The sequence below is a fragment of the Triturus cristatus genome, chromosome 9 (assembly GCF_964204655.1).
Source record: "Triturus cristatus chromosome 9, aTriCri1.1, whole genome shotgun sequence".
In the NCBI taxonomy this organism is placed as follows: Eukaryota; Metazoa; Chordata; class Amphibia; order Caudata; family Salamandridae; genus Triturus; species Triturus cristatus.
The window spans coordinates 945,748,736-945,773,117 of NC_140592.1; the positions used below are offsets into that span (position 1 = coordinate 945,748,736).

The 24,382-nt window shown below is 48.5% G+C and overlaps 1 protein-coding gene across 3 annotated transcripts in view; it reads right to left on the reverse strand.

The window, feature by feature from the left end:
- The window catches only part of GPR68 (G protein-coupled receptor 68), a 235,594-nt gene that overhangs the window by 46,888 nt on the left and 164,324 nt on the right, over positions 1 to 24,382 (reverse strand). The window contains exon 2 of one of the 3 annotated variants that reach the window (XM_085626540.1): positions 5,606 to 5,681. The exons of the other annotated variants lie outside the window; for them this stretch is intronic. The gene's annotated coding sequence lies outside the window, so the exon portion shown is untranslated. The remainder of the gene's footprint in view (positions 1 to 5,605; positions 5,682 to 24,382) is intronic. 3 annotated transcript variants of the gene reach the window in all.

The window sequence follows — 24,382 nt, forward strand, 5'->3', positions numbered from 1 at the left end:
TCAGATTTAAGTCTCGAAGCTTCTTCTTGACTGCTTGGAAGGAAGAGCGCTGTCTTTGGACCATCATTGTATAGTCTGGGTATAAGGACATTTTTGTGTTCTCGAAATTTATAGGAGTGGACTCCTGAGCATTTTGCAGGAGGGTGTCTCTGTCGCGAAAGTTCAGTAGTTTCACAATTAGAGGTCTAGGCGGAGCACCTGGCTTGGGACAACCGGTAGGTATCCTGTGCGCTCTCTCTATGCAGTATTGGGTGGAGAGTCCTTCACTAGTGACGTGGTCCCGGAACCACTGCTCCATATACCTAGTCGCGTCACTCCCTTCACTTTTCTCCGGCAGTCCGATGACGCGGATGTTATTCCGTCGGGCCCGCCCTTCTGCATCTTCCACCCTGTCTAGCAATGTGGCCACTTGTTCCTGCAGCTGTGTAATCTTAGTGTCAGCCTGCGATTGTCGGGGAGTCACCTCTTCTAGCGTTGCAGCGTTATCTTTCACTTTATCCGCAAGTTTTGCATGGTCCGCTCTTAGTAAGTTAAGGCTAGCAGTGAGGGTTCCAATTGGAAGTTCTATCGCTTTCCGAGATTCACGAACTTCTTGCAGGATGAGATCCAGCTTGTCCGCATGTGTTGGTGCAACTAACTTTGTGGTATCTTCGACCCCGGAATTGCGACTCGCTGGAGCCGCCGTCTCCAGGACCAAGTCGTGTTCCCCTGGTCCTGGTGCTTCACTCCCTTGCGTCCCATTTTGCAATGCACTCCAGCCGCAGGCAGCACAGATGTAGCGGTTACCAGTTTACAGCGTGGTACTCCTTGAGGTCACCAGTGTACCCCCTCAGCACTCCTTCCGATTCTCGCAAATCTGCGTCGCGTGTTGCTTCTCTCGCTTGTCGCTCGCCACACAGTGCTCCTCGTCCTGCCGCCTTGTCCTCTGTCGCTCACTGCGTGGTATGTCTGGCAATGCAGTCTCTCCGCCACGCATCGTTGCGGGAGGCCTTAGTGTTCCCACCTGCTCCACTCAGCCACTGTGGTCTTCGTGCTGATGACACAGTATTACAGTCTGCAACATCGCACACCGTCTGCACCTATCTTAGCAGACATCAAGAGTGTGAGAGCCGCGATAGTTCAGGGTTGTGTGTCAAACGGCCTCACCAGGGTCCCTCGCCGGCCTCTCACTGGCTGCCCGACCTCAGTGGCACGCCAGACTCACGACTGTACTATCAATCACGCAGAAATTGTCCTCAGTGAAGCCTTAGCATTTATGTGCACACGCGTCCTTAATTAATGTCACCAGGGGTAGCCTGCTCTCCTCGCTCCTGCATACAGTCCTAACTCGGCTGCTTACGCCTTCAGGCGCACACTGTTTCCATGCTCCTCACAGGGCTTATCATGGGGGTCCCAAGTCAGGCACTTTCATTCTTGCTGCCCATACCTTTATTGTGCCTCGTTCTCCACAGCGCAGTTCACATAAGAGGTGCCTCCTGCTGCGCCCCTGCCACATGTCTTTTCGCGTTGCCCCGGGAGCGGGCCGCTCTGCATCCCCGGCCTCGCGTAGGTGCTGTGCCCGCTGCGCTGACGCGCCTCGCCCGCAGTGTCCCCCTCGCAGCAGTCGTCTCCGCCGTTCTTCGCGACTCCGTCCTGCAGCGATGCAGTAAATTTCCGGATCCTCGACCGCGCCTCCCCAGTCCAGACGCGGTTACACCACCTCGTGAGTACAAAGGATCGTTGCACTTAGATCCGTCCTGGGTCTGCGTGCTCGGCGGTTTGCTGCGTCATTAGGCTGCCAGGGGCATAACTTTTGTTACGGGTGTCCCTCTGTCCTCCCGGCGGCACCGAGTCTTCTCCGCCGGCCCCGCTGCATACCTTCGTGGTTTTGAGGCTGTCCAGCGCAGATTAGCCCATGTACTTCAGGATCATTTCGGCCCGGGTCCAGAGCTCCTCTAAAAGACAGCCGCCATGCCTGGCTGCTAGCCACGCCCCTCACAACCTATTAGATTGATAACAGACTTTACACCTATAAGTGTTTCACTTAGGAAGAGCTTGTGTAAACATTGGCACATTTTGAAATCAGATAGAACTTTAGCAAATTGTTTAACTGAACAACCACAAATCAGATATCGGAGGGGTAGAACTCTTGGTTCTTTATTAAGCCCTAGTTATCCAGTGAACAAACAATCAGAGACCTGGCTGACACAACATTCTAAGGGCTTCTGTAAGTGTGGTCATTGTGGAATGTGTAGATGTGCTAAAGATAAAACTTGAGCATTTCAAATTAATAACAGCAAAACATTTACCATATTAACAAACATTACTTGCAGTACCAAGTATGTTGTATACATTATTGAATGTAAATGTACTAGGATATATGTGGGAAGTACTATTAGAGAAATCAAAGATCGTGTTAGTGAACATTTACGGGCTATTATGTACAATGATCTACGTTACCCTATTGCTGAACATGTACACAACTGCAAAGCTCAGGGCCCGAACAAAACTTTTACGTTCTTTGGTATAGAACATGTGAAATTGGATCCACGTGGTGGTAATAGGGAACTGAGATTGCGAAGGACAGAGGCAAAATGGATCATGCGTCTGAGGGCCGTGGAGGACGGTCTCAATTTTGATCAGGAATTACAGTACTTTCTGGGTGACTGAGATTTCTGATTGGATTATTAATATATGGCCGTTATGGATGCATTTATTTATTATATACTGAAGCATCAATCTCTGGCTGTGACTCTCAGGAGTAGTGGAAGGGGGGGCTTAATTTGGTGTCATATTCTTTTTTGTTATAATTTATTTGAGAGCGGCAATTTTAATACACTTATGATCTATTCATGGGACATGCAATTTAGAGTTGCTGTTGTTGCTTTTCTATATTATGTCGCCCTCTATACTTTGTTGGGGCATATTATATAGGTATTGCATTTGAGAGACTTAGTCTACATTGAATTGCTCTAATGATATATGTGAGCACAGCTTCGTCTTAATGATGGTGTCTATTCATGTCCAATAATAATCCCCAAAACTTGTTTTGTTGTGTATTTTACCTTCCCACATAATTATGGTGATTACTGATAGTGTTGTTAGTCTGATATTCTGTCTGCCATTTGCGCGTTATTATTGAGTTTTTTTAATTACCTGTCATTGTGTGTATGATTAATCCTGCTTTTTATTCATACATGATGCAGAGTAAATAGGCATTATAATGTAGTCCGTTTTTGTCGTTAGCGCTTAACTAATTAATGTGGAGGAGTGTGGCTCAATGGTTAGAGCGGCAGACCCTGAAGCAGAGTTCTGGCCAGGGACCAGGGTTCGATTCCCGCCTCGGCGGGGCTCGGGCTCAATTTCCTCGGACCTGTCTATTCTCGCCTCGGTGCCTATTCTAATCATGGGCCCCACGCTGCAACTCTGGGCAATAGCTTGCTTAGCCTCCACACCGGCCCCAACAGCGCTAAGGATGCCTGGCTTCACCCTGGGGGTGCCTAGGAGTGCACACTTCACAGGGAAAGCCAGGAGGGGTTCCACAGCGGTATGAGTATCAGCGCCAGGAAACCGCAAAGGCGACACCGCAAGGTGTACGTCTGGTGACAGTGCACTCTATAAGTACCTTGACATTTACATTTACATTCACTCAATGTATACTTTAAGTTTCTTTGCTTAAAGATGGCGCCCTTTTGAAATTATGACAGTTCGTACTGGCTTTTTATGAACGCGATGGAGTTATGAGAATTATTATAATTGGTGCCACAAGCAATATGAACGATAATGTTGACTAACATTAGAGAGTATCCTTTAACGCATTGTTTGCTTCCCATCTTAAGATGGAGCGGACTAAAAGAGAATATTCGTTAGTCCTTTTTTAGTGTTTGCGTGACGTCATTTGAGTGAGGAACTAGGAAGCCGTGCTGACCGCCTGTATTCGGGAGGAGTTCACGGGAGCGAAGGTACTTATTGGGACTGTTTATACTTAGTATTGAATTCATTGACCATGCTATAGTTTCCATACTTAGTATATTGTCTTGTACTTTAAGTGCCGGACTTTGGGGACCTTATTTGATTATTTAGATACACGACGGTAATGGACGCCGTGTTTCGATACGTTTGGAGATAAATTCAAGGTATGATATTGGCGTTTCTTTTCTCTTTTTCTATTTGTGATAACTGGGGGCTATCAGTTGTTAGCTGTTCATAATAGATGGGTTTAATCTGTTCAAACTAATGGACATTGGAGCGACGATTTTGCGTTCTTGATGTACTTTCGCATGGGCAAGCGTGTATAAACATATTGCATAATTTAGAATATTACATTGTATATTAAGATACCAGTTTGTTGGAAATATTATTTTGTTATCACGAGACAAATAGAACGCCATGTTCTAAGACGTATAGAGCAAGAATACAGTATTTTATAACGGCGCTTTCTTTTTGTTGGTGATAACCTTGGACTATAGTTTGATATTAGTTAATTGTTGGATGAAAGAGTTTGGCAATGCTTGCCCAAATTTTGGAAATGATTTATTAATCGAATATTAAAGGGTGCTACAAATTAATTTATCTTATAATTTTGCAGAATCGACATGCTAACTTTTGGACAGACCTAATACAAGGATTCAACATTTTGGATATTTAGTAGAAATTCATTTCGTTGAAAATTAATACTACCATAAATTACCTTAATTAAGGTAAGATTTACTTTGTAAAGTACGGTCATTTGTGATTAAAGCAGACACCATGAAAGACCATTGCCCTGTCTACTAAGCAATTTTACCTTTGATCTTTACAGATTCAGCCTTAAATAGGATCCTGAAGGTACTTTCAGAGTTTTGATTTTTAGACCTAATGACACAAGGGTTTTATATTCATAATATGCACATTATGAAATCTTTGGGTTGAATTTTGAGTATCACAATATCACTCTCACAATTATTACTACATATCAAGGAGGCTGATATTTCTATAATTTGTATCGTTGACCAAATTTAATGAATGATTTTAAAGTAAATGGGGTCTTGAATTGGATGCCAATATATTTAATGAGTCATTGCTTTACTTATCCTTTAATGCAATTACTTTAATGTTATTTTGGATATTTTATATAGTCACAAATAAGTTCATTTGAATAGCCCTTTGCACTGTGTGCAAATGTCTTGGGTTTTCTTGGTCTTATGAAAATTGTACTTTGTTTATTATTACAATATTGAATTTTGTGTTACTTCCAGCCTTGAGAAAGTCGTAGGCTTAATACCGTTAACGACGAAACGCGTTGGCACAAGGATTTGGAAGATTTATGGAAATTAAACAAGAAGAAGAATCAGAAAATAATCTATCTATTTGCATTATTCTTTGATGAATGTTCTTGATTATTTTGGTGATGTGTGCTCCGAAAAATTGTGAATGCTGTAATCAATCTTATGATTGAATTTTTGAGAGGTTAGGGTGTTTTCGCTCCCTTTTTTAGGTAACAGTAAAACTTAGTCACACAGATAGCAGAGCTGGAATGGGTCTTTCAATGATTTGTGGCATATTTTGTCCATTTAGGATACGATGAGCATTGATCATCTATATACATATTAAGAAGGATCAGAGAAAAGACACAGCCTTACCGTACCATCAGTATTAACATATTCAATGCATTCTCTGTTTATTCCATACTTGACCTTAGCACAGAGTCCAGAATGCCGTCTCTGCAAAAATGAATTATTGCAGTGTCAACACCTATTGTTGATAAAATGGACCAAAATTTAAACCTGTTGACATGGTCAAATGCACAGCTCAGGTCCACAAAGGCCAGGTTAAGAGAAACCCAACAGACTTTAGTGTTCTTGCCAATAATCAAGTGAAAATTCGAGCACTGCTCAATCATCCAGAGACCTTCCCTAAAGCCACATTGCACTTCATATCAATCATTGGTATTTGAGGCCCAAGTCAGATTTTTTTTTTTAACCCTCCCAGCCACTTTAATTACAGAATTAATAGGGAAATAATGCAGATCACGCCTTTTTTTCCCTTTTTTTTTTTAAATGGGACTATGATCAGGTGTGACCATGAGGGAAGCAGAGAGCTTTTGCTAGCAACATTGAAAACATTTGTCATCAACAAAGCCCATAATTTCACCTTTGATTGATAGAGAATCATTGGAACATCAGGTACTTTATTGAGCATTATTACATGGACCTTTGTTTATGGGATTAAACACTTCCTTAGAAGTGTAAATAAAACAATTGTTCATGATTAGGCGAGTTGAAAACAAATCTTTCGTACACAGAATAGGAAGGCAATGAATATAAGAAAAAAGAGAGACCTAGAAGTCTGGGAAGATGTCCAATGACGAAAAAGAAGTGTTGGTAAAATAGAGACTGCTAAGTTCCCTTTGTTATAGTAGTCTGATGTCACTGGTCCCATGCAACTGTTCTAATTTTTATCTTCTGTTTATGAAGCAAGGCTTTGTAATTAGCCCTGCAACAAATAATTTCACATTTATCTCTGGAAATACGTTTCAAAGCGCCATGCAATATATAATTAGCAGTTGAGAATGCAAAGTCAAACCACTTAAGGCTTGATTACGAGTTTGGCAGTGTGGGAGCGGGACCGCCACGCCTGCAGCTCACTCCCGCACCGCCAAAAGCATGTGTGCACCGCCACCAGGTTATGACTTTTTTGTCACTGGTGGGCAACACTGCAATGGGAACTTCAAAGGCAGTACCTGCACAGCATGGACAGATACAGTCCATGTCGTGCAGGTGCTGGGGTGCATGCGCACAGGGCGGCACAACATATGCCCCCCTGCATGCACCCGATGGCCCTTAGGCAAGAGGGGCCCTGTAGGGCCCCCTTTGTTTCCTCTCTCCCATTCGTTTTCATGGAGTAGGAAACGCCATGAAAACCGCGGTGGAGAGGAAACTCGTAATATGCTTGCCGGGACTGCGGCAGTCCTGCCAAGCATATTGCAGCCTCTAGACTGCTACGCCACTGCCAGGGATTTTTTTTTTTTTTTTTTTTTTTTTTTTTTTAAATTTTTATTGAACAATTATTCGGTTACAAGCACGGGCCTACAACCACCAGGGCCGGCCGCTAGGTACAGAATGAAATATACATTTATCATGGCTACAGTCAAGTCCCGGGGCGCAGCCCCGTAGTGGCTCCGGATAGTTCTAAAGGAACAGGAGACTTAAGTCCAACAGACACAAAAACTAAAAGAAAAACAAAAGGCGAGGCATAAGGGCAAACAGTGCGGGTCAGGCTTCCTCCGGGGAACTCCAGTGCAGACCATCAAGCAGCCGGCAAAAGGAAGGAGTACCGGGAGGCTGGGGACGGGGGGGGGGGGGTCAAGGGAGATGAACGTCCATATGTAGTTATTCCAAAAGGTGCCAGGAACCATCAGGGGTCAGGGGGACATGGCGATATCGGTGTCCACCAGGGGGGGCGTACAGATACCCCCGCGATACGCATTCCATTGCCCCCAGATTCTACCCCATGCCCCCGGCTTACCACGGGCCACATACACAGTCTTCTCCCTGAACATACACCAGTCCATATTCTCCTTCCATACTGACACGGTGGGCGGCCGTTGGGCGCCCCAAAGCTGCGCTATATCTCTCTTGGCAATCATGTTCCCCAGGGCCCCCACCGAGTCTGAGCCGCGCTGTAATCATTGGGCTCCCACACATTCAGGACACAGCGACGCACCTCCGGCAGCAGCACAACCCCAGTGACCTGTCCCATAACCATATGGACCCGGCGCCAGTAGTCCGCCACCTCGCGGCACTCCCACAGGATATGGAGAAAGGTGGCGCTGAGCCCACAACCCCGCTTACAGAGCCCGTCGTCGGAAAATCCCATCGAGACCAAGCGAGGACCCGTCACATACACCCGGTGAAGAATCTTGAGCTGTACCAACCGGAGACGGGCTGGAATGGCGACCTCCTTGGGGGACGACAGTGCAGACTGCCAGTCCTCGTCGTCCAATTCCACCCCGTCCCCCGTCCAAGCCTCCCGGAGGCGCACAAAGAGGTCAGCCCGATGATTAATCAGTTTTTTATAAGTTAAAGAAATAGTACTGTCAGGGACATGTCCGTCAAGTATGCGGTCCTCGAGGGGCGAGGAAACCGAGATCTTGGTCCCCTCCCCAAAGACCGAGAGCAGGGCGTGTCGAACCTGGGCATAGCGGAAGAACTCCCTGTCCGTAAGCTCGTATTCGGCCTGGAGCACCGCGAAAGTCTTAACCGTGCCCTTATGCCACAGGTCTCCCACTTTGCTAATACCAATCGTATCCCACTGGTCAAACCCCTTCGTAGTCCAGAGGCTGCCCAGGCGGTCGGAGGCAAACAAAGGAGTAGCACATGTCAGTCGCTCACTCCAGCCCGTGGCCGCAGTGGCAGCCCTCCAGGTCCGCACCGCAATCTTAGTAGGACCCGTAAGGGTCCGGCCAGCCGAGCGGGAGTAAAGTGCCCTGTTATAGTTCCCGCCGGGAAGCAGGAACTTGTCCATCTCATACGCCGGATTCAAGCCAGGCGCATACGTGGCATGGTTAATGGCCGCTAGCTGCGAGGCCCAATAGTACCTGCGAATGTCAGGAAGCGCGATGCCCCCGTCGTACCAGGGGAGAGTAAGCTTAGCAAGAGCAATACGCGCCCGCCCGTCCCACACCAGTCTCCTCTGCAGGCTCTCCACCTCCCGAAAGTAGGCCACTGGGATAACGTCGAAGGAGTTCTGGAGTGCATAGAGGAACCTGGGAAGGGACATCATTTTGAACAGCGCGGCCCGACCCAGCGGGGACAGGGGCAGCCTGCACCACCGGGCCGTGTCCTCTCGCAATCGCCGGAGTGGACGCAGGAGATTCTGCTCATAGCGAGCCACCGGGTCCAGCGAAACGTATATCCCCAGGTACCTAAAGCCGCTCAGAGATATTTGGATCGGAAGCCGAGGCGGCAGGAGAGGAGGACCACCAGAGATAGGATAGACGCAGGATTTAGACCAATTGATCGTGAGACCCGAATTGTTCCCAAAGGAAGTCAGAACGTCAAAGAGGACGTTGAGCGACTGCCGCGGTGAGGTGAGATACAGGAGAATATCGTCCGCATAAAGCGAGACCCGATCTTCGAAGCCCGGGGCCCACCGGATCCCTCTAAGCGAGGGCTCCCAGCGGAGCCAAGCAGCGAGTGGCTCCAGGGCGAGAGCAAAGAGCAAAGGGGACAACGGGCACCCCTGCCTCGTGCCCCTGCCGAGGGCAAAGGGCCGAGAGACCCGCCCATTCACCACCACCTGAGCCATGGGTCCCGTGTGAAGAAGCTTCACCCAGCCAATAAATCCTTCCCCAAAGCCAAATTTAGCCAAGACAGCCCAGAGGAATGGCCACTCGATGGTGTCAAAAGCCATCGTGGCATCCAAAGAAACCAGCACGGCCGGTTCGGAGAGGAGCTCCGCCCTGGCCAGGGCGCCGTGAAGACGCCGCAAGTTAAGAGCGGTGTTGCGATGCGGGATGAAGCCGCATTGGTCCGGATGAATAAGATCGCACACGACGCTCAACAAACGATTGGCAAGGACTTTCGCCAGGATTTTAGGCTCTGCATTTAGCAGTGAAATAGGCCGGTAAGAAGTACAGCGGTCTCGCGGCTTGCCCTCCTTGGGGATCACGACTATCGTGGCCAAACGCTGGTCAGCCGGAAGGGAACCCGCCGCACGAGACTCACGGAACATGCGACTGAGGAAGGGCGCAAGCTTATCAGGGCGCAATTTATATAGCTCAATGGGCAGACCGTTGGGACCCATAGCCTTGCCCGAGCGAAGGGAGCGGATCGCGGTCGCTATTTCATCCGCCGACAAGGGGGCGTCCAGCCGCTCACGGTCCTCAACGGACAGGCCGGGCAAGGCAATATCCCTCAGTAGAAGGCGAGAGTCGTCCTCCTCTCTGTCAGTCACTGGGGAGTACACAGCCCGGAGGTGGTCGGCGAAACATTCCACAATCTCATCCGGCTCAGTCACACACACACCATCCGCAGCACGCAACTCCGGGACCACACGATTCACTCTCTCCTTTTTGTCCAGCCACGCAATCAACTTTCCCGCCTTGTCCCCGGCGTCGTACAGTCGACCCTGCTGCTCCCTATACATAGTTTTGGCCGCGTCAGTGACCAGGGACCTATATTCAAACTGTTTCAGGCTAAGGGCATGGAGCCCGTCCGGAGTGACATTCGCCTCCAAGGCCGACTCCAGCCCCGAGATGTCAGTCTCCAGCCTCACCACTGCCTCACTCTTGACCTTCTTAGCCACCACTATCTGGGAGAGGGCGTGTCCGCGGATCACGGTTTTAAAGGCTTCCCACAGGGACATTGCAGACGACACCGACCCCTCGTTATCAAGGAAGTATTGGTCCATAGCCTTAACCAGGCTGTCGCGAGTCGTAGGGTCTCGCAGGTACCATGGGTTAATGGGAGCGATCCGCCCTGCAGACCGCGACCCGGTGTCAAAAAGAAGCCACAGCGGAGAATGGTCAGAGATACCCCGCGCCATGTGCCTGACCTCTCTAATCCGACCAGTCTGCGCCGCGGGCATAAGGAAGTAGTCTAACCTAGAGAGACTCCCATGCGCCCCCGAGTGAAAGGTGAACTGACATTGGGTCGGATGCATTAATCTCCAGCTATCCACCAGGCCGAAGGTCTCCAACATCCCACCCAGCCATGCCTGGGCAGCGGGGAGGGTCCTTGGTGGGTGACGATCCAGTTCACCCGAAACCACAGAATTAAAGTCCCCGCCCATGAGCAGGAGGCCGTCCGGAAGGTCAAGCAGCATTCGACCCAAGTCAGTGAAGGTGGAGTTCTGGAGGCCCGGGGGGACGTAGACTGAAACCAGGGTAAGGGGCTGCCCCTCCCACCTCCCAATCAAACACACATAGCGCCCTCTGTCATCCGAGACTATCTTAGTGATCTCCACCGGAAGGGAGGTTCGCAGGAGAATGCCCACCCCCCTGGAACCAGTTGTGAAACCAGAATGGGCTACGAGGCGATATCCCCCCCTGTTCATTGCATGACAAACATTGCCAACCAGATGCGTCTCCTGGAGAAACACCACATCAGGAGTCAAACGACGCAAATATTGCAGCACTACACCCCGCTTGATACGATCCCCCAACCCATTGACGTTCCATGACATAAGCCTCAACCCGTCCCCCCCCATCCCCTCCAATAGATCAAGGGTCCCCCAGCCTGCAGCACAGTTCCCAGATGTGAACAAAAATCAATACCTCGCCCTGTAAACAAAAAACACACAACAAAACAACCCCTCCTCCCCCCCAACCCCACCCCAAGTCCAACTCCCCCCACCCTGCACCCCTGCGGGCCAAAAAACCCCCCCAACTTGCAGTGTGCCTGTCGCCCCACTAACCCCATTCTACGAAAAGACCCCGGAGGAGGAAAGGGACCCGTCCCCGCCCGCCCCCCTCACAGGTCCTGGTGAAACACAATATACAAAAGAAGTGAGACCCAACTGAACAGTGCAAAACGGCAAAATCAAGGACCAAAAGTCATTCTAAAGGGGACCCGTCACCTGCGGTGCCCGCAGAGGGTCCGGGACGGCCACCTCCGTCCGGCAGCGAGTCCAGCCAGTCACTTGCGGCCACAGGAGAGTCAAAAAAGGCTGTCCGATCCCCATGTTCCACTCGGAGTTTTGCAGGGTAGAGCATCGAATACTTTAGGCCCAGCTCGCGGAGACGACGCTTCACCCCTTGGAATCCCATCCGCTGTTTCTGGACCAGTTGCGTGAAGTCCGGGTAAAAATTGATGGTCGAGTTCTCGTGACGAACCGGGCCGTGGGTCCGTGAGGCCTGCAGAATAGCGTCGCGGTCCCTGTAGTGGAATAGTTTGGCCACGATAGGCCTCGGGGGGGCCCCCGGCCGTGGCCGACCGCCCGGAACTCGATGGGCCCGCTCCACGGCAAAGAACTTACTTAGGCCAGCCGGGGACAACTGTTGCAGGATAAGTTCCTCGACCACGAGGTCAACCGGGCGGCCGTCGGAGGACTCCGGTACACCTATGACGCGGATGTTGTTGCGTCGGGCCCGTCCCTCGAAGTCCTCAAGCCGCCGGGCCATATGATCGTTGACCACCCTGATGTCTCCAAGCGCGGCCCGCAGATCCGACACCTCCGCACCGAGGGTGGAGGTCCGTGTATCGAGGGCCTGGACCCTCTCGTTTGTTTTGGAGAGGTCGGCCCGGATCAGGGTGACATCAATCGCGACGGTGTCGATCTTACGGGCCAGGGCCTCGTATTGCGTGGCGATGGTTTCCCTGATGCCAGCAATGGCGCCCATAATGTCCTGCAGGGAAAGTTCCGTAGAGACGTTCGTGCCTCCCCCTGCAGCGTCCGGGGGGAGGCCAGCAGCGCCAGGGGACCCTCTGCCCTGGGTGTAGCGGTCCATGTTGTTGCTCTGGACCGCTCCCCCGCGGAGGGAGGCCTTGGTCTTGCGCCCCTCGGGACCCCCTTTGCCCCCCATGTGAACACGACCACTCAAGGGGACCTCCAACCAAGAGGTGCTAGGGCGCCAGCAAGAAGACCTCAAAATGTCTGTATAGGGGGTCCGAGGCTATAGGCACTCTAGTGGCAGGTGGAGGAAAACCTCGTGCAGAGGCCCAGGAAGCACCTCTCCACCCCGAGCGCACCCGCCAGCTGGTCTCCTGAAGTCCAAAACCGAAACCGAAAGTGGTGGATCGGCAACTGGTACCGCGCTGAAGCCGCTGTTGTTCAATTGCAGCCCGGCCCCACGGGTCACCTTCACCCCGGTCACCTCCGTCGGGTGGGTCCCAAAAGTTCCGACGACGACAACTCAGGATTCCCAGGTCCGAGTTAATTTTTGAAAAGAGATATGTGCTCAGCTGGTCTTCATCTCCCAGATTCCATAAACCACATCAGGATATTCTCAGGATAAATTCCGAGGAGCAGAAAGGGTCCGGGGAGCCCTGTGCTCACGCGACCATCTTGGATGCGCGCTAGGCTCCTCCCTCCCAGGGATTTTTGATCCCTGGCGGTTGTGACAGTTCCATTGCGGTCCAAACACCCTAGTTGTAATGGGGCAGTCGTAGCGCCTGTGCAGCGGTGGCTGGACCGTCACCACCGTGCGCCCGCTAGTCTGGCGATCCTCAGTCCGCCAGACTCTTAATCAGGCCCTATATGTTTTTGGATGCTTAGAATGACCAGTTGATGTAAGCAGGTTATTGACAGTGGTACAGATCATAGAGAAAGCATTATAAATTGAATCAGTATTTGGGCTCCAATTTAAACGTTTATCAATATCTGTATGGCATGTTATCAACAATTTGTTAAGAAACTGAGAGGGTCCATCATACTCAAATTTAGTCTTCATCCACCATATGGATTTGTCCCTTGGAATGATAGTCTGTCTACCAAGGGTTTAGACAAAAAACAAAAAAGCTACAAAGTATTATGGTTTCTAAAGACTAACTCCAAAGTGGAGTGATCTGCTATGCTTCCTTGCTCTGCCTGAAAAAGAGGGAAGGGCCGGAACAACATACGGGAGAGAATGTCCCAGTGCTGCTGATGTTGGATCTGGAGAAGCCAGGTTTGAGTCTCTGCTCATCATCCTCTGATTATGGGCAAATCGCTTAGTCTCCCTGTGCCTAAAAAACAAAAATGAATTTCTCCATGTGTAATGTACCTTCGGGTCGAGCTCGCCCTGAATAAAATTGCAAAAAAAACCCTAGATAAATCATCAAAAGACGATTCAGATGTAACGCAAGTTTGTTGAAAAAAGAATGACGTCCTAGCATTTGACAAAAGTAATCAAGTTCTCATTTGACAATTTGGATAACAAACCCACTATGATCCAAGGCAGTACATTAATAATCCTACCCCCAAAACTGTAGTTCACTGGAATAGAGGATACAAACTTAGACCCATGCCCATGGGGAAAGTGACGCCTTATTTTCAAATGAACAGTTGATTCAGAATGAAGTCAATCCACAGCTTCAACCACTGAAAATCGATTTTGGAGCGGTACCTAGTGATTCATAATGGAAAAGGGAGCAACAGTGGAAGGATCACATGGGGAGTTTTCAGAAATAAAATGGAATTGTGGTGGGCTGTAGAAAAACCTTTGTAGAAGAGCCATTAATACTCTGTGCTCATGTCTGGTTGATTTGAGCTTTGGAAGCAAATCTCGTACAACAGCTGGTTCCAGAAATTGACTTCAGAGCAGTCCCCACCATAAAGCTTCGGGTAAGGACTAATCCAAAACCTCAGTCTTAGATGTAGAATCCGGTTTAAATAATAAAAGTTCATGCTTCATACTTACAACCTTATTCTTTATTGGTGTATGAGACTGTAGTTAGGTTTCAGTCGAGAAAGATAGGCTAGAATTAGAGCACACGGAGAGGCCTCTGGAAGGAGATGCAAAACAGATGCGGCTACTCCAGTTGTCGATGTTGACTCCAAAGGGTATCCTATACAGATGGAATGGCCGGAGCCAGTTTTAGCTGTAGAGTTTGTCTTATTTTCTAGAGGTGTAAATGTGTCTTTTGAAACCAGTGTATGTGTGGGCAAATTAACAGGCTCTAAAGTAAGCTTTTCCAATGCAGTTTGCCATATAAATCATTAAACTTGGTTTCTACTAATAATTAGATTTTATTGTACCAATATTTAAAATTAACTTCCAAATTAGAGTCCTTGGAGAGTAACTCAGACAGCAAAAAAAAGGGTCATCGTGCATTAGGGCTGCCTTTAATTTTTCCTTTTTGATGACGCGACAGATGCGGAGATATCAACTGAATAGCTTCTATTATCATGTACTTCAGCGTCAACAATTATGATTCACTCCTGACAAAAGCTTTTCCAGGTAGATCAGTGGGAGCAGTCACTGACGGAATCCGGATGGAGTACTCCCCTCCTGTCAAACTTTTCTCCCTTGTTCGATTTTTTTATCTAATGTCGAGATGGCCTGCCCTAAATCATTGTCTATCTTCGGGACAACGAGCACCTCTTACCTTCAACGAGGTGTCCTAAAGCTTTCCTTTTTCCCCATTTTGAAATAGGTCTTGAGGCTTAAGTCGGGAAGCCAAGAGAAGTGGCCCATCCCAGCCCGCATTGGCATTGGACTGACCCCACACTTCACCAGGGCCAACACACATTGCACACAGCAGGGCAAGTGAGTGCACTGCATAGCATTCGTCCCAGTGTAAGTAAGGGCTCCTCCTACCTGCACCCCTCATCAGCACCAATGTGGAAGTTGCAGCCTCCCCTCCTAACCAGGCAGCAACAACAGTTCCAGGATCTTACTTGAACGACTGAACACTGCAGTTCCTATCCCTTTAAATGTTGAAATGACATGTTGGCATTCTGCAAATGCACAGATGGAGATCTGCTATCCCGCCCTGCATTTACAAGCAATTGGAGGGACTTGCAGATGTAAATCCTGCCTCATAATACCACAGAAGGCCATTTTGCGCTATGGCAGTCGTAGAGCAAAAATATCCCAGGTCTCATCACAGATGCTGTGCAAAATTTGCATCTGCAATGCGTCCTTTCTTATATTCTTTTCGTACCACTCCCCCATTGCAAAGCGGTTCCTCTCATACCTTTCCAAGGGTGTCTGATGTTGCCTCCAGATTTCCTCCCATTGGTTTTTACGATGACCTGTCTGGAAAAGTCCTTTCTCCAAATATAAAAAGACTTGCAGAAAGAACTGCAACATCATAGACAAAACCACTACTAGAAAAGAAAGAAAAAGAAGAAGTCTACTTCAGGAACGAACAAACTGAGGACGTGAGAGTGTGGCGACAGAAAAGAGGTGGCGTTAGGAAGCGAGATTCAGATGACACTCAGTCTGCTAGCAAATAAGCATTGTTGTTACTAACTCTGTGCCCCTAAATAAATTGACAATCAGGGGGAAGTGAGTAAGTAAAGCTGTTCTGTCTGCTATATTAGCCACATACCTCCTGCATTTTAAGATATCGAACAGTGTTACGACACTGCCTGCACAGAGCTGTGTGATTACAGAAAGCCTAGAGGCGGGGCCTGTTTATTGTTGGTGACACACAGTACAACAATCGTTGCTGGTGCCCCCCACAATAACCTCCTTCACGGATTCCCTCACTACCACCCTCAAATGCTGCCCCTCATCTCTCCATAGCTCCTCTCAAATTTATTTTATAGCACTACTTATCACACTGGAGAGTGTCAGAGCTCTCACCAACGCAAACATATTATTCAGGGATAATGAGTGTAAATCAATGTATAGGAAATGTGACTTAAGACAAGGAAGACTACAAGGTGTAGCAATTGCATGTTATCCATACTGGTAGGCACTATATGTTAAGAGTGCTTGGTCTGGAGAAACGAAGGGGCAGATTTAGCATGTTTTCACGTAGTGTAGTAACTAAAGTTGCTGCGCTGCATTGAGTGAAAAGGAGAGGGCACCACAGCACCATATCTACCAAGCACAATTGCACCATATGTACTATGTTATGGTGCTGCTGTTCTCGCCTCTTGTGCCCAAAGTGTTAAGAAAATCCACCCGATAAACTCAGGGTTTGAAACATAACATAATGATGTGGATTGCCAATTCACTGAAATTGTATGACTAACCAAAGGCACCCTTTTTAGGATTCTTAGAATAATGAAGGATTGAGGAAAAAACAACAAGGTTTTAAACCTTAGCTTAAAATTTGCATGCAGTGTCTTTGATGCCAGTTCTCAGCTCTATGTGCTACATTAAAAGGATTGTAACTTATGAACTCCAAACAACAAAAAGGATCTCTGTGATAAAAGCAAGTAACCCACTGAGCTTTTACATAAAATACAAGTCTGATCTTTATGTTACAGGCTGTTCATTGCAGCATGCACATTAACCCTCTATGCTACTTTATCATGATACAGTACTGGCTCGACAAATCACAGATCTCTCCATCTAGTGCATTAACCACCAGAGCTATCATGCCACTATTGCATCCTGAGAAATGGCTGATCAATGCAGCTGCTCTTCTCTCTCTTCAGCCTGTCATGCAAGGGGCGCCCGGTGTGGAGGCACCAGTCGCACTGGCCTAAAGCTGGCACTGCAGGTCAGTACTGGTAAGTTTAATGCACTTGGTGCATACATCTGTGTGTAATCTGCTGTTTTCATACTTTAATCCTCGTCATCAAGAGTGTTAATCTGCCTGCTGCAGAGCACTGAATGTGAACTGCAGGTCAGCTCTGTTAATGATTGTAAGATAGTTTGGTGAGTTAATATCTTTGTTGTACAGAGCTCTTTGTATAACCTGCAGGATTGATATCACATCAAAACAGAGCTCAGCTTCATGGGGAAGAGCCCAGTTTTGGCCCCATCTTACACCGCTGCAACCAATGACATTTAAGCGTTGCCTTGAGATGTAGCGACTGCAGAGGAGTGCCTGAGGACTGGTTCTGTCCTTCAGTTTCATCTTCAGTCACCAAAGTGCTCCTTTGTCAGCTCTGGCCTAGTAGATACAGTGATGCAGCCATTCCCAGGGAAGTATTTAAAAAACAAATGCATATTGGACTTGCTCACAGGTCCTGACCACTGCTAAACATACATTCACGTAGACCAGTGTGTTCCTTTGTAACCACGAGCTTCTGAACACTTAACTCCAAGGCTCTGTGAAACTTCTCACTAGCCAACAATCTCACATCTTATGCTAGCCATCAATTACCCATCACGAAGATAAGATAGTTCTTGACGACCCCTGCACAGGTGACCGTACTTTGACCAATATGGAGGCAGCTGCATTGTCACCCCAAAAACAAATAAAACCAAGCCACACACCCCAAATAAAATACAAAAGCCCCTTTTCTCCCATCTTAAAACCTTCCTGCTTCAACATCTTATCTCTAGAACTACAAGCTGGCATACCATCGTTTGTACCCAAGGAGCCCCCCATGCCAATCTACGTGTACCATGTAATGTTTTTTAACTTCAGAGTCTGCATTTCCAACCTCTGTACTGTTCTATATGAACTGGAGGCAGGAGAGCGGTCAGGTTACTCCCTACATTAAGCTAGTATTACAAGTCACAAATGTGTGTCACCATTTCACATGACCTGGTGTGGCGGTAACATACCTAGAGCCCTCCATCTCTTAGACAGGTGCTTATCCCTTTACAAATCTGAGGGCGAGACAAACATAGGCGATTCCAGCTGTGCTTGCAGGACACATGAATATTTCATGTGACCAGGCTTCGAATTCATGCATTTTTCATGCCTCGGCTGTCTCAAGCTGCTGCTCGCAGACCTCTTTATCATACGGGTCCGGGAGTGATTGAGTTTGGAACCTCTTTCACTTCTGCACAGGGATAAATACCAGAGAGGTCTTCCGATCAATCCAAGCCTTGTTTCTCGTCGGTATATAATTGGGGTTCCTCATTTGCATGCGTCGCCCGTGCACAGCAGCCGGCGGAAGCGCGCCTCTTCTCGCTGCAGCAGGCACTTGAACCTGCCAGCAATCTAAGCAATTCCGCTTCAGGCTTGGTGAAGCTGTAATCACACACACCTACTTGATATTCTGTAACCTGTCGCCATAAGGAAATTATATATCCAGGAAACAAAATCAATGTGTTGGAGACAATGATAAAGTAATGCAGCAGCCATCAGCAATACTTAAAGCGAAGGCTGGGAATTAACGACCGAGGCAGGAGAAATTAAATTGGATCTCCTGCTGCAAATGCTTTTGAAATATTTAGTAAATGTGTATCAGGTTTTCTGGGGACACATTATGTTAAGCATCGGGAAGGTTCATGAGAAGTTTTGAGAAAGTCCTGTAGGCGTTTGTGGACAGTAGTATAGCGTGGCGGGCGGGAGGGGGGTGGGGGGGGGGGGGGGGGCACTTGCACAAGGGCAGTTGCCCCGGGTGCAAAATTCTAAGGGGCGCAAAATTTTAAAAGAAACGTGGAAGGATCCTTGCCTGCCCTGGGCGCTGGCAGCTCACACTATGCCGCTGTTTGTGGGTGTCACCTAATTGAGGGTGTAGGTTGGTGGAAGATGAGAATGGTTCTTAGGAAGTGAGTCCTGCACTTGGTGCTTGACATGAGGTTGCAGGCCTTTAGCACCACCCACACTTTGTGCAAATATGCAATGGTGCACCATTAACCCTTGAGGAATATGAGGCATTACACGCATGCTATTAACGTGCATGTAATAATGTAATAAACCACGGTGATCTTTATAATACTTTACATTACATCATGGACGTTTACCACACATTAACATACAAACACACAGACACATATATATCTTCAATGAAAAAAAAAACAAAAGTCAGTGACAACATTAATGGTTTGAACTCAAACAACACAGAAATTCCCAAGATATAGTTAGCAGAGATAACTATGACTTGCACCCCCCATTCACTGCTTATGACCTCACATATTACATAACTCATTATATGTTCTGTGACATTATTTATGACATCACTGATGACATCTCATATCACATCATTGATGAAATCCCTGATTACATCATCCAAGCTCCTATGGTACACATTATTCTATAAACTAATACGGCATTAGATGGCTGAAAGTAAGTACAAAATAACTCAGTATAATATGAAGCATCATCAATGAAATCACAGCTACAACTCCCTTAGGTGTAGCGAGCTTGTGTTATGTCCAACATTGACCCTATACAATGCACGTCCTGAGCCTAATTAAGCCCCGAAGACCCCAGGGCCAACATTTAACCCCTTCCATGCTGGACGGATTCCCCTGCTGTGCTGATCTTTTCCTGCGCGGGCGTGGTCATGACGGAACGGTTCCGTCATGAGCACAGCTCAACCGTGGCTCATGACGGAACCGTTCCGTCATGAGCACCGAAGGGGTTAAGTAAACAGTTAGGGGGCCACGTGGCCCCCTCCCTGAGCCTTATTATGCCCCGGGGACCCCATCCCCCAGGGACTTATTTATTTATTTATAAAGAGGAGGGGGCCACGTTGCTCCCCTCCCCAAGGGCCCACATCCCCCAAGGCTGTTTTTATTTTAAAGGGGAGGGCAGTGGCGTAGCAAGGGGGGGGGGGGGTGCGTCCCGTCCCAGGTGGCATGAGTTTTGAGGGTGGCGGCCTCCCCCCCTCTCTTACATGCGGCCTCCACGGGCGGCAAACGCAGAGACCGCCAGCAACACCCCACCCTCCCCCGCTCTTTCATGCGTCCGCCACAGGCAGAAACGCAGTTACCGCTACGGGCAGCACAAGGTCTAGCTACGCCACTGGGGGAGGGTTTGGTTGCTTATCCCTACGCCAATAGATGACACGGTAGATGAAAATGCCTCACCTCTGTGCATATAAAGAATGGCAATATTGCCATTGGGAACATTTATTTAGGAGGGGAGACATCACTTAAGTTGGGGGTAAAAGGAGCAGTGAATTCAATAAAGGTGGGAAACCTGTAGGGTATAACACAAACTCACACAGCCACTTTTCCAATAAAGCACAGTTAATAAATAAGATAGCACTAGTCATTTCTAGCTTAAAAGGAACCAATATACTGTGCTGTGCTTTAAAAACAAAGGGAGAGGCATATGATAGCTGCAACATCACCGCCTCTGTGTAACACTTGACAAAGAGCTCCAGCTCCAGCCCCGCCGGAGCATGGGGAGTCCATTCTGAGGACGAGCACAAAAGAAAACTGAAGTCCTATGGGCACCCATCCCAATTCAGGGACTGTGCAAGGGTAAGGCAGGCTAAGGGATGGCGGGGAAACTCTGGGGTAAATTCCCATATTTGAGGGAATGTTTTAAGAAAGAGAGCATCTGATGGGGTGCCTGTCTGGATAGTCGGACCTCTCCTCGTCAAGTAAGGAATGGGATGAGAAGGAGGAGATGAGAGGTATTGAATATCCCCTTAAGTCTGTATAACTTCCCAGACTGTGTTCACTGTATAAATCGTAAGACAGTGAGGCATGGGTGAGATCTTATTCTGCTCTGCAGCTTGTAGAGTATAATTGTAACGTTTTAATGAGGAAATAATCCAGATTTGGAGCTAGAGAATGGCAGATGACCCAAGGGATGAAATAACTTGGCTGGTTATAATGAGTCACACAGTGCAAAGGATTATTGTTGGGACGATATCTCAGCTTTACAACAAGATAAATATCATGTAATTGAATGAAGTGTATTTAAATAACAAATGAACTTATGCAGATAGTCACCTGTCATCCGACTGAGGGCTAATTTTTTCCCCTGAAAGGTGGGAAAGGGGGTACCAGGGAGGACTAAAGTTTGGGCGTTTCTCTCCTTTTACACTTACCATTATAATCTGTAGACCCATTGTGACACTCTTATTCCTAATCCTAACAACAGTTCATACTGCCTTTAGAAAATGGTTTGCATAAAGTTTATATGCTTAGACGTTGGACCACTGCCTAACTTTTTGCCAGATTTCATAAACTTCTCTCATTTTTTTCTTTTTTTTTTGTTTAAATCTGTTTTTATTTGTATTTCACATTCAAAGAATTACAGATACTTGAAAGATATCATTGCTTGTCCACTCTCCATACATGGTGACTAGGCACATTAAACACAAGTTCTCGCCAAGTGCGTGGTGAACCCTGCGCTCGTCCTAGACACAGCCGCAGCGCCTGATTAAACATAAAAATAGCTTTCAGTTCTGGTTGTGTCTAGAATATGTCCCTGTTCGGGAACTACTTAGTGCCGAAAGTTCAGTGGTGAAGTCCTTCCATTGGTACCATATGGACTGCCAAACAGACATAGTAAAATAAGACAGTTAATCCCCAACATTCCCAACGATCCCAACTCAGCCCGGAGCTAGTGGTGGCATCCCCTTTCCCCCTCATTTTGCCTTCTCCAATATCCTCGTCCAGCATAATAGATAGCTTGTTATCCCCTTATAGCGATACACATCTTCCCCCCCCCTTTGCTATTGATGCGAATCAATACATGCAGGGGACTTGAAACGTAAAATATGAAACACATGAAACAACACAGGCACACCCGATTGCAAACTCCAGTGTTAACCCTGGACCCATGCCTCTCCCCTCAGATTATCCCCGCACTTGCTCCTCCTCAACCCCCTGGAGTGCCTGGAGCAGACCTTCCCATCCAGCAGCTATTGGCTCCTTCCTTAGACCCAGCGTTTCCTCCCTTCTAATGGCAGTCCCTTCTATCCTTGCCCAGGCATAGATCGAGTGTCTCCACGCCTGTACTTGGGGGGGTTCCTGCGCCTTCCACATTTTGGTTAGCAACCGTTTGGCAACCGCTATTCCCAGGTCTAGGAACCGGGATGTCACCTTCATGGCCGGTGTTCTGCGAAATTGGTGTAGTAGGTATACCTCCCATTCAAAGGGCAAGCTACGACCAGTGCTTATATGTAGCAGCTCACTTATCCTGCTCAAATAAGTGTATATCCTCTGGCAGCTCCATAGCATGTGGATCAGCCCCACCCCAGGTTCCATACATCTGGGGCACACTGCGTCTATACGGTGAAAGTACCTGTTGATGGCCTCCGGTGTAAGGTATGCCCTGTGTATAATGAACAACTGGATCTGTCGGAGCCTCATATTCCTAGGGATGCACACTGGGCCCTTCAATACCCTTTCCCACTCCTTATCTTCTAATGGCCTCCCTAGGTCTGTCTCCCACTTGTGTCGGAGTGGTTCTAATGTGACCGCTGCATGCGTGCGTAAAGACCCTGCAAACCAACGTACCAGGTGCCTGCCTCGTCCCATAACGTGGAGGTACTGTATGGTGAGATGTTGCTTTACTTCTGTGGACATGTCCCCCCATATAGCCGTCAGCATTGCAACTAAAGAGCGGTGCACAAGGAATGTCCTGGCGGCAGCCCCCCCTCCTCCACCAACGAGTCATACGGTGCTAATGAGCCTTCCCAGTACAGATCTCCTAGAGTCTGTATTTCCGCATCCCTCCAACACTCTAAGGCCATAGGAGTAAGAGTCCGCACCCTGCTGGGGGAGCCCTCTAATGGTAACGCAGGTGCGTATGGTATCAGGGTTCTAGTGATAAATAAACTTCTGCGATAACATTTGTTCGCCACCTTTAGGAGGAGTGGTGTCGGTGTCGCGTGCTTGACCGCTGGGTGGAAGAGCGTGAGAAGACGCTCCAGAGAGTATGGGGGCAGCACAGTCGCCGTGTCGTCCCGACCTCTGTTTGCAAAACAGCGGGCTATCCACTGCAGCTGCGCTGCCAAGTAGTAATGCTCGAAGCAGGGCGCCGCTAGTCCCCCCTGATCCGTGGGCAGCTATTATTTCGCCAATGACAGATTGTGACGGCTACTCCCCCAGATGAAATTGCGGAGCAACTTAGAGAACGCAGTAAAAAAGGCCGCTGATATGTATATTGGCAGGTTGGCAAAGTAGTACAGTAGCCGGGGAAGGATCACCATTTTGGCTAGTGCCACCCTGCCAGGGACTGTCAGCGGCAGCGTACCCCAGAAGCGCATATGCGACTTGAGAGCCGTAACCGCTCTACCCACGTTCCCGTCCAAGATATCCTGCGGTTGACGGTAGATCCGTACACCTAAGTATCTGAAGGTATCCTCTTTCCACACCACTCGTATTCCGTTGAGAGTGTATCCCGGATCCTGCCTTCCCCTTTCAAGCGCATACAGGCAGGATTTGCTAGCATTTACCCGAAGCCCCGAGACAGCTGCAAAGTCTCGCAATATAAGGGCCAGCTGGTCCGGGATATTCTCTATATCCCTCACGTACACCAGCAGGTCATCTGCATATAATGACACCTGATGTGTTGCGTCTCCCAGCGGTATACCCTCCCCCTCCAGTGTGCGAAGTGCCGCCGCCAGAGGCTCAATCGCCAACGCAAACAGTAATGGCGACAGCGGGCACCCCTGCCTGGTGCCCCTGCACATTGGTACCGCTGCCGATATGTACGGACCCAGCCTGTCCCGTACCGTGGGGTTTCTATATAAGAGGCCTATCATTTGTAAAAATTCCTCCCCCAGATCATAGCGCTGCAGCAGCGTCGATAAGTACCTCCATTCCAGACAATCGAAGGCCTTTTGCAGGTCTAGCATTAGGCAACCCGCTTTTGGCCAATCTTTAACACATTCCTCAGCGACTCTACAGAATCTCCGCAGGTTCAGGGATGTACTCCGCTTAGGCACAAACCCATTTTGGTCGCTGTGAAGGAGGGCTGAGACCACCGGTGCCAGACGCTCCGCCAGGACTTTGGCGACAATTTTATAATCGGCATTCAAAAGCACCAGTGGTCTATAAGACCCCAAAGCTGTCGGGCTTCAGCAGGGACACCAGGTACGCCTCACGCATCGAAGGGGAAAACGTGCCTTCCTCCAGTGCCTTTGAAGAGACCGAGTGTAAGTGCGGCACCAAGGACTCCCGTTAGGCTTTATAGAATTCGGCCGGTAGGCCATCCGGCCCTGGAGTTCT